Genomic DNA, 10,770 nt, shown 5'->3' on the forward strand with positions numbered 1-10,770 from the left:
GAAGACCTTCTCAAAACTACAACTGCTAGGCCCAGATGGTGTGCAAGACATATACACACCAGTGTGTCCACCTTCCACTGAAAGGAGAACTTAGTCACAGAACATGCCTATGACATCCTCTGCTGCATAAAATGTAGATACAGGTAGAAGAGATGCCCCAAAGAGATGCATACAGCCAGAGCTATGTTGAGGGCAAAGATCCAAAAGTGGGGCCTTTGAGATGCTCAGCAGGTAAAGGCACCTGAAGCCAAACTGATGACTTGAGTTGGATGTACCATTGTGGAAGAAGAAAAACAACTCCAACCTATTGTCCTTTGACATTTTCACATGCTGTGGGGCACACACACACACACACACACACACACACACACACACACACACACACACACACACACAGGAAATAAACGTAATAAAAATCCAAACTTTAAAAAAACCTACATGGGTGGAAAAATATAGTTAGAATATATGTACCCCAAATTCGATATCCCATAATTACCCTTGCACCTTGTATTGGTACTTTAACAATACCTGCTCTCCTGGAAAGGTTGTAGATCCAGGTTGGAGTGCAGATAGGGAGGAACTAGGGGGAAGTAAAAGGAGGGGAAACTGTAATCAGGATATATTGTGTGAGAAAAGAATCCACTTTCAATAAAAGGTAAAAATAGCTGTTCTTTTTGTTTCTTTTGCATAATATCCCCCCCACACACACACACCCTCATTGACATCATGTTTGGTCAGTTTGTACATTTTAAGTGATTTCTCAAAAGTCTTTCTGCACACAAAAGTTCCTATAATTGTGGACACATTTACAGATAACTACTCGCTTAAAACTAGAGTCTTTCACAATTTCATTCATTGTTTCTTATTGTCAGGGATGAATGCTACCAAATTATTACTGATCCCCAGGAACTAACAGGTATTAAAGCCTTACTGAAGTTGACATCCATAAATGTGAGGGACACCCTGACTCCAAAAACAATGGATAGCATTATCTCCTTCATCTCATCTCTCCCTTTGCTAAATCCCCTTGTTCCTTTCTCTACTGCTTGCAAAGTTAACTTTTCTGCCATGCTCACCACTAGCATTCAAGTACCACAGTAAACAGATACATCAGTGCACAGAAAACACATGCAGAAAGCTCAGGCCTTCTTGAGATAAGACTTAATTTTGTAAAGCATTATTTTTGACTAAGTGTTGCCTTCTGTATGAGTCCTATAGCTTTCATTAAATTTGGATAATATCATATGAGTCCATGATATCTATTAAATCCATAGATTTAATTATATTTTAAAAACTCAACTTTGGGACTGGTAAGATGGTTCAGAGATAAAGGCACTTGCCATGCAAACTGATGACCAGGTTTGGTCCTCAGAACTCATGAAAAGTTAAAGAAGAGAACAGACTCCACAGTTGTCTTCTGGCCTCCACACATTCGCCATGGCCTGTACATGACCCTGCTGAGACACATACCACACACACATGCAATAATTCTTCATTGTTGAACCCTCAACTTCCTTGTTTTCAAATCCACTTCATCAGTGCATTAAGGGAGACTTAGATTGCCACTATCATCTGCCATCTAAGTATGGCTGCTTACTTGACTTAATTATTCTGCGTTGACTCTTCCTTCCTGAGTGCTCTCACGCCTATCAAAAGACAGAGGATTGGCAAATACTGTCTTGAAAGAATGCTATGGCATACAGGCTAGTTAACCTCTTAACTGGGATGGGAAGAGAACCGGAGAAGAGGAGGAGACGGGAAGGAGAAAGAGCAGGGAAAGGGAGAGGGGGGAAGGGGAGAGGAGAGAAGGGGAGGAAACTCTTCTGAGTACATACTTTGAGTTCCACCTCACAGCCCAGTTATCATTTACCCAATCTTCAATTCCTGTCGAAGTACCATTTCTTACACAAAATACACACATGCATGCATGCGCGCACACACACACACACAGAGTTCGCTAAACCTCCAAGTCTTGACTGCCTGTACCCCAGGGATTTCATGTCTTTGTGGTTATCCCAAAGGGTCACAGCAGCCTCTGTTCTATCCTATCACCAGAATGCCTGCCGCAGTGCCTCGGTAAGCCTACCACATATGACACACAAATGTGCTAAGATAAATGACCTCTGAGTCATCACTTCCTCGTTTTACGTCTCACAATAACTATGTGGGGGAAAGGGGGATTTCAAGTTTCTTTTTTGCAATGAAATGCTGTTAGTGTTTTTCCTTATAAATGTTTTTTCTCCAAAATTAAGATCAAAGATCTGTGAATGAGAAGGCAAATCAGGAGGGCTGGAATCTGACTCAGTGGTAGAAATCTAGCCTAGCATTTGTGAGGTTATGAGTTCAATTCCCAACGCTACCAAAGGGGAAGAAAGAATCTAAGGTCCAGGACACTGGGGTAGGGCCCAATTGGAGGAGATGATGCTGTTACACACCCAGGACAGCAAATTATCTTTCTGATCCTGTGCCAACCAGATCCCTGACAGAGATCAAATTAACAAGGTAAGCCATTTCCAAATCTTAGAATCTGCCTAGCAGCAGAGTTCCTGTCAAGGCAAGAAGTGAGCTTACCGGAAAGAATCTGCTTTCTCAAACAAGGTAAAGGAGAGGTTAGGGCAGTCTCTGCAGGATCATTTAAGAAGATTTTATGTGGGAAAGAGACTTTTTTATTTTTTTTCAAGAAATAAATAATATCAAGAAGAGAATTAACGATGGATTAAGCTTTTACATTTTCTCTGTTTAATTAATATTTTCGTTGCCAAAATGGGCAGCCTCCCCTTCCCTGTCCCTTGTCTCTCTCCTCCTTCTTGCTCTTCCTCTAGTAGGCTCCCAACCCATTTATCTATCAGTTTTGAGACAGTGTTTCAAGTTGTCAAATGTGACCTAGTACCCCTGATTGCCCCTCCCCCACAGTGTGAGATGACCAGCATGTACCACCAAAGCCCAGTGTATGTGGCACTGGGGATCAAACCCCAGGCTTCCTGCATCCTAGGCAAGCTGATACATTAGCCAAAGTTCTGGGTAGCTGCATTATCCCTTATGAGTCTTTTCCTCTATAAGCTTGCTCTTGGGGACCAGCATGTCTTTAATGCCTTCTGTTCAGGACAAACAAGAAAAGCAGGCCAGATCCTGGGGTCTGGAATACACAAGGTAATGGGTATTAACAATTCCTGAGCTGATGCTGACCCAGAGTAATGAGTCCCATCCTGTGGAGGGAGGAGGTCCTCTCAGGTGCCAGGTAGATAGAGTCTCAATTTTTCAAGTCTCAACTCTGCTTTTCTGTCATTTCACCCCTCTAAACTTTAAAACCTTCATCTGCTGAGGGAGTGAGAGTAAACGAAGAGGATGAGAGCAGCCCAATCAGCTCTGTGCCTGACATACCAAGTGTGTTGTCCACATTAGCCACAACTACAACACAACATGTAACAATCATAGGCAAAACTCAGAACCGAATACAAGGCTTCTTTCTAGTCAATTGGAAAAAAGAGTTGGGGCCACTTTATCGGGAGTGTGAACCAGACAGACACAGTCAATTCTATTCAATTCTGTTTAGTTTACTTTTGTTTTTGTTGCATTGCTATATTAAATTAAGGTGGCAAAAAGATATTAAGCTGAGTTGTGGAAATGACAAGTTTTATCAGTTAGACAAGTCTAAAATTCTGTACATACACTTCTTTTTCTCTTTTTCTAAATACAGATAAGGATTTTGAAAAAAAGAGAGAGAGCATGTTATAATGCTATTTTGTATCCTGCTTTTTCTTGCCACTGAGACATGGTCATCTCTTTTTTTTCTAAGTGATATAGTGCCAATGCCATCATTTAACTATATAATAATATACAGATGTAACAAAATTCATTTAATCAATTTCATAAAATAGTTATTATTGGGGTTGTATGGATGTAGCCATATATTCTAGACTCATCAGTTTGGTTCTAACTTGGGAAATATCCTACAATCCCAGGGCTTCATTTCTGCCATCTCAAAAATGAGAAATACCCTCTCTATAGATAAAGATTGTTCCACAGGTCAAATGAACAGACATATGAAAACATGTTTCTATATGGTAAAGTGCTACATAAATGCTTGTGCTTATCAAAGATGCTAAACAGACACTCTCCTCCATGGGATGAAAACAAGAAGATATTTGTTTGACACGCTATTGATCAAATTAAGGTCAAGTATATGCCTGTGGGAAGCTCATAGCACAGGCAGAACTGCTTCAGCCTGATTTAGGTGCCGTTATCTGTCCAGTCTTTTGATATGAAGTCAGTCTGTTTTATTCTTAGGGGGACATTGGGGTCCAATGAAAATAATTTCTTTTGGAAAGCAGGGTGAACCATTAGATCAGTCTTGGCCACCTGCTGTATCTTCGGTGTGCTTGTAAATGGCCAGATATTAAATGTCCATCTCTTGACTGACTTTGAAAAGTTATACAAAGAAAGGAAGTTGGGCTACCTTGGCAGGTACTAGTGCCCACCGGGCTTAATGTTAACATATTTAGAGCCTTCTAAATCCTCAACTTCTCCCACAACTACCTTCCCAAGCCATAGAAACAAATCTACTTCCTTCAAACATTAATTAATTGAAGCTTTCAAATAGGTTCTAATCTCAGGAGTTGAAGTAGACAACGGAAATTTCTAAAGTTCTTATATGCCCCACAAATTAGCTCTCTAAGTTAGATTACTTACATAGTAAAAGAGAGACTTGCCTTTAATTGCATCTCATTTCCCCACCATTATTACTCTCAGGTATGTGGTATCGACAAGAAGGTTTTTCAAACAACCATTTCTTTAAGAACAGACCATTTATTAATAACAACTGAGAAGTAATAGCAAACAAAACCCATTAAAGACTGGTTAATACCAGGAAACCAGGTTTAAGCTGTTTGAGGCATTGTTCTCTAATCTGCTGAGATGCAGGCAATTCTGACTGAGGTGCAGCCCCAGCTGAAAAACCAAGATGGGTGCTCCAAAACAAACCGATTCCAGCACACGTGTTCATGTTCACTGCACCTCTGAACAAAACCACTGAAATCTACCTTCTCAAATACAATCCTCTTCCAAAAGCAAGACTTTTGAGTAGAAAAAAAAAAAAGCCTTATGGGATAAAATGACCAAAGGAGGGAAAATATCAATGCCTTATATAGCAATCGCAATTGTGGCTCTGCAGAATTCATGGCAGCATGGATAAGGCACAAGGTTTACTGGAAGGAGTGAACATAAACGTGTTTGTATTTTACAGATGCAGCTATGAAAGGAAGCTAAAATCATATGCACAAGCCAAAAACAAAAACAAAAAAACATATGTGGTAGAACTGATAGTTGAACAAATTAAGCTTACATTCCACACGTCATTCCTGTAGGAGCCATCAAAGCACAATTCTGAGTGACAAATGAACAAACGGTACAACCCACCTGTGTGCTTCCTTCTGCGCCCGGCCTCCTCCCGCTTGCCCTGCCTTCCGACTCTGCCCTCTCTCCTGGCTGTCTCCCCATACGATGCAGCTTGTTCATTTAAAGCAAGAGTGAAACGGCCAACTCTGTTTTATGAACAGTGTTAGCCAATAGCAAGAAAAGAAGGAACTTGGGTCAGCAGGTCCTCAGCTTGGTGGCAGGATCGTGGGAATGAATGCTGGCTTCCTTCTTTGGAAGGCAGAGAATTTCCAGCTAGTGACCATCGTACCAAGTCACCCTGGAATTATCGTCCTCTAATGACTCTTGATGTTTTTGTTGTTGGGATTTCTTTTCTTTTCTTCTTACCTTTCTTCCTTCCTTCCTTCCTTCCTTCCTTCCTTCCTTCCTTCCTTTCTTTCTTTTTTCTTTTAATCAGATGTGATGGGCGGGGGGGGGGGGGGGAGGGGGGGAGTTAAGTGGCTTTTATTTCCGAAAGGGTTTCTGTTTCCATGACAAGCCCATCAACTCCGCTTTTCACACTCAGCCCTGCCGACAGCTTTAGATAAAGCACTTTCACTACCCTCTGGCTTTCCCGTGCACTCTGGCAAAGGCCTTACTCACTCTGCTAAAAAGTCTCTGTGAAGGCCGCCACTGGTCTCATTGCTCCTGTAATGTGTTACTCTTGCTTGAACAGTTAACTGTGGAAACTCTGTCACCATATTTCTCAATCCACCTGGCTTTTTTCCCAACTTTCAGCCTGATTCTCCTTTGCCTCCTGGACTGCTTGAATGAGAAATTCCCAGTTTCATCCCCCGTTCTGTATTTCACCTCCTGATTCAGCCTCTCTGGCTTCTTCATTCCCATCATGCAGTTCTTCTCCTCCTACCTACCTACACACACACACACACACACACACACACACACACACACACACACACACACACACACACACACTACTCCTGTTAGCTCAACCTCCAACTTGAGCCAGCAATCCCTGGGACCCTGCCTTCCTATATACAAGTGACAGATGGACTGAGAAAGAAATCAGGGAAACAACACCTTTCACAATCATCTCAAATAATATAAAATATCTTGGCATAACTCTAACCAGACAAGTGGAAGACTTGTGTGATAAGAGCTTTAAAACACTGAAGAAAAAAATTGAAGATGGGAAGATCTCCCATTCTCACCAATCAGTAGGATTAATACAGTAAAAATATCCATCTTGCCAAAACCAATCTGCAGATTCAGTGCAATCATAATCAAAATTTCAACACAATTCAAAAATCTTGATAGGGCAATTTTTGCTTTATATGGAAACACACACACACACACACACACACACACACACACACACACACACACACCAGAATAGCTAAAACAATCCTGAATAATAAAACAACTACTGCAGGTGTCATTATTCTCAACCTCCTCAAACTGTACTACAGAGCTATAGTAAAATAAACAATATGGTATTGGCATAAAAGTATACATGTTGATTAATGGAATCAAACTGAAGATGCAGACATAAATCCACACACTTATGGATACCTTATTTTGGATGAAGAAGTCATAAATATAATGGGGGAAAAGACAACATCTTTAATGAATGGTGCCGGTCAAACTGGATGGCTACAGATCCAAACAGGGTCCACACTTTTATCACCCTGCACAAAATTCACATATACTGAGCCTGATAGAAGAGAAAGTAAGGAATAGTCTTGAGCTCAACAGTACAGGAAAAAACTCTGTGAACAGAACATTGGCAGCACAGACACTACAATCAACAATTAATAAAGGGGACCTCATGAAACTGAAAAACTGTGTGGCAAAGCCTGCTTGGGGCTGGTTACAGGTGTGCCTGGCCACACCCACTTGGGCATGGTCAGGGTGATGTGAGGAAGGTTTAAAAGTGAGGGACAGGCACGTGGGGAGCCCCTTCTTCTGCTTACCTTTCTCCCTGCTGGCTGGCTAGGCTGAGTAAGTAGGATTCTCCTACATAAATATCCTTATAGCTATACCTGACTCCGTATTGCTATTTCACTTTACCCTGTCATTTGGACAAAGCAGGAGGCTACAGAATGGGAAAAGATTTTTTTTTACCAACTATATATATCAGATAGAGGACTAATATCCAAAATATATAAAGAACTAAAAGACTAGACAGCAACAAATGAAATATTCCAATTTTTAAAAATTGGGTACAGGTCTAAACAGAGAATTCTCAAAAGAGAAAACTCAAATAGCTGAAGAACACCTAAAGAGATGTTTAGCATCTTTAGCCATTGGGAAAATACAAATCAAAACTTCTTTGAGATTTCATCTTACACCAATCAGAATTGTCTTAGGGTTGCTGTTGCTGTGAAGAGACACCATGACCATGGCAACTCTTATAAAGGAAACATTCAATTGAGGTGGCAGCTTACTGTCCAGAGGTTCAGTCCATTATCATCATGATGGGACTTGGTGGCATGCAGACAGACGTGGTACTGGCTACAGTTTGATCAGAAAGCAACAGGAAGTAAACTGAGATGCTGGGTGGTATCTTGAATATATCTGAGACCTCAAAGCCCACTTCCACAGCGACACACTTCCTCCACCAAGACCATACCTATTCCAACAAGGTCACATCTCCTAATAGTGCCACTCCCTAGGAGATTATAGGGGTCAATTACATTCAGACCATCACAAGAATGCCTAAAATCAATAAAATAAATGGCAGCTGTGTTAGGAAGGATGCAGAATTTGGGGAACACCCATCCATCGCTGATATGATTGTAAATTTGTACAGCCACTGTGGAAATCAGTGTAGCAGTACTCAGGAAGACAGTAATCATCTACCTCAAGATCTAGCGTATAACCAAAGGATTCTTAATCCTATCACAGAGATACTTGCCCAACCATGTTCATTGGGCTATATTCATAATAGCCAGAAACTGGAAACAACCTAGATGTCTGTAAATAGATGAATAGATAAAGAAAATGTGGTACATTTACACATTGGAACATTAGTTGGCCATTAAAAAGAATGAAATTCAAATGTAAATTAATGGAACTAAAGCAAACCATCCTGAGTGAGGTAACCCAGACATATATAATGGTGTGTGTGTGTGTGTGTGTGTGTGTGTGTGTGTGTGTGTGTGTGTGTGTGTGTGTGCTTTATTGGAATAGCTTATAGACTATGGTCTCTAATACAAGTCCCTCTAAATCAACAGGATAGGTGCACATATGAACTCACAGAGATTAAGGCAGTAGGCACAGGGCCTGCACAGGTCCTCACCAGATAGTATCTGAAGCTGAAAGGAGAAGTGGACACATGCCACCATCCCGAACTCAGAAGCAATATCCAATTGATAATCACTTGCAAATGAAAATCTAGTTTCCTCCAAGAGAATCTCACTGTGGAAAGAAACTACTCTTAACTGTAGGCTGCATGCCCAGCAGCAGATGGACAACTGAAAACATACTCAATGGCATCATTGGAGGCTCCTTGTCTCATAATGTCATTCCAGCGATTTTCCCCTTAATTTCATCTTATTTTTGGTTTATTTTATATATATTTTTCTCTTTTTACCCTGAAGGTTCTTTTCATACATATCATGGCTTCCAGTTCTTATAGGATTAAGTGAGCAAATAAATAATTCTTTGCATCTAAATCTAAATTTTATGTTTTTTTCTTAGGCTCTTGTCCTATTCCGATGTGTCTGGTTTTGTTTTATCATATTATGTTTACTATATACTTTATTATTACCTCTTAGAACCCTGTTTTTTTTCTAATGAGAGAAAGAAAGAGGGTAAATCTGGATAGGAGGGAAGGTGGGGAGGGACTGGGAAGATAGAGGGATTGGAGACTAATCAGGATATATTATGTGAGAAAAAAATCTATTTTCAATAAAATGAAAAAAAGAAACCATAATTACTTCATTATCACTGCTCATTAGAGAATTGAAAACCAAGACTACAGTAAGATACTACTTTGTACCCATTGACTATTACTTTTTAAAAAAATACCAAGAAATTGGAACTTGAGCTCACTGGTAGATCGTAAGATGGTGTATCTACTCCTAATCACAAGATGGTGATTTCTAAAAAAAAAAAAAAAATACCACATTACCTCCACAGATTCTTGGGCCCTTTGGGCAGAAGGGGATATACGGGGACCCCACAGGAGTCAAAAAGGCTTAACTCCACAATAGGCCCACATCTGAGAGTGGGCTCTATGCCAAATGGATTATTCATTTCTTTCAAAGGAAAAAAAAACAGTATTTTAGGCCTGAGAGAGGGTGAAAATAAAACATCAAAGAGTTGCATTGGGTAGAAAGTAGCTAGCACTTACTTAGAAAATAAACCAAAATAACTATGTTTATTTTGCTTCTGTAGCCTCTTCACGAGAACTAGACCAGGACATGGACATCAAAGATGCCCCCCCAAAACCTCTCTTCACAGGACATCTTGAGAAATGGACACCCATCACGAGACCAGCTCATGTGAATTCAGTTTTACTGCATGCCTAGAACCCAGGACAACAACTAAAAGGCTTTCACACCATCTACCATGCTGCCATCCTACCCCACTGTCCTCTGTCTCAGCTTTGGCTCTACCCTCACTTAACCCAGGCTCTCTTCCAACCCTTAAAACCACTCATTGTAGCATCCAGCCCCATCCATTCCCAGCCACTGCTGCCAATAGATAAACCAAAGAAGTCTTACTTGCCCCACCTGTCACTCTCTCAACCATTATAAATCCTGACAGTTGGGGGAGTGAAGGCATCTCTTCAAAAGTTCCAGGCTGCTGATGCTGTGATGATGGAGAAAGAGGAGGCTCTTGGAAACATAATAAACATAATAAACACATCTCAAATCTCTCTGGTAATGGTTCTGGCTAGGACAATGCAGGAGCATCCCAGCATCAGAGCAAGGATATTTAAGAAATACTTAACTCTGCAACAATCACTAGGCTAGAGATTTCATTCCTGTAATAAAGGTCCAATAAAATGACTGATGATCATTGGAATAGAATGAAGTGAAAAAGAAAAGTTCCAGCTCTCACTCCCCAGAGCTCCCTCCTGCAAGTGGAGTCATGTGTGCTGAGTGTGTAGATAAGAAAGACAAGGAGGAAATGCCTCTCTCCGCCTTCTCTCTGGACTGGTAAACCAGGGGCAACGTGAAACTCCCTGACTCATTCAGGTTTCCCTTCATATAGCCCTAGCTGTCCTGGAACTCACTCTATAAACCAGGCCACCCTCAAACTCAAATCTGTCTGCCTCTGCCTTCCAAGTGCTGGGATTTAAGGCATGGGCCACTACACCCAGCTTTCATGCTGGTTTACAACAATGCAGAGGGGCTATGTATTCACTAGAAACTGAACTTGGAAGTT

At 40.9% G+C, this 10,770-nt stretch overlaps 1 protein-coding gene and 1 long non-coding RNA gene across 8 annotated transcripts in view; one reads left to right on the top strand and one right to left on the bottom strand.

Annotated features, from left to right (window-relative positions):
* Cysltr2 (cysteinyl leukotriene receptor 2) overlaps nt 1–5,784 on the bottom strand; it is a 27,416-nt gene extending 21,632 nt beyond the window's left edge. For 5 of the 7 annotated variants that reach the window (XR_004772474.1, XR_004772472.1, XR_004772473.1 and 2 more), the window contains exons 1-2: nt 5,416–5,784; nt 529–580 (exon numbers count right to left, since the gene is read on the bottom strand). The gene's annotated coding sequence lies outside the window, so the exon portion shown is untranslated. The remainder of the gene's footprint in view (nt 1–528; nt 581–5,415) is intronic. The other 2 variants (XR_003480125.2, XR_003480123.2) reach the window with 1 other exon arrangement.
* Nucleotides 2,176–10,258, top strand: LOC113832681. The gene is made up of 2 exons (XR_003480126.2): nt 2,176–2,502; nt 9,775–10,258. It is a non-coding gene; the product is annotated as an uncharacterized LOC113832681 (long non-coding RNA).
* Nucleotides 10,259–10,770: the final 512 nt, after the last annotated feature.

Source organism: Cricetulus griseus (assembly GCF_003668045.3).
Source record: "Cricetulus griseus strain 17A/GY chromosome 1 unlocalized genomic scaffold, alternate assembly CriGri-PICRH-1.0 chr1_1, whole genome shotgun sequence".
In the NCBI taxonomy this organism is placed as follows: domain Eukaryota; kingdom Metazoa; phylum Chordata; class Mammalia; order Rodentia; family Cricetidae; genus Cricetulus; species Cricetulus griseus.